Here is a 249-nt window from a genome sequence, read left to right on the forward strand (position 1 = left end):
GGGACAGTTTGACTTCCTCTTTTCCTAATTGAATACCCTTTATTTCTTTCTCCTACCTGATTGCCCTGGCCAGAATTTCCAACACTATGTTGAATAGGAATGGTGAGAGAGGGCATCCCTGTCTTGTGCCAGTTTTCAAAGGGGATGCTTCGAGTTTTTGCCCATTCAGTATGATATTGGCTATGGGTTTGTCATAAATAACTCTTATTATTTTGGCTCAAGTGTCCCAGGTCGATCGCAGACTGCTGT

This window comes from Colobus angolensis, unplaced genomic scaffold (assembly GCF_000951035.1).
Source record: "Colobus angolensis palliatus isolate OR3802 unplaced genomic scaffold, Cang.pa_1.0 Scaffold30, whole genome shotgun sequence".
NCBI classification, from domain to species: domain Eukaryota; kingdom Metazoa; phylum Chordata; class Mammalia; order Primates; family Cercopithecidae; genus Colobus; species Colobus angolensis.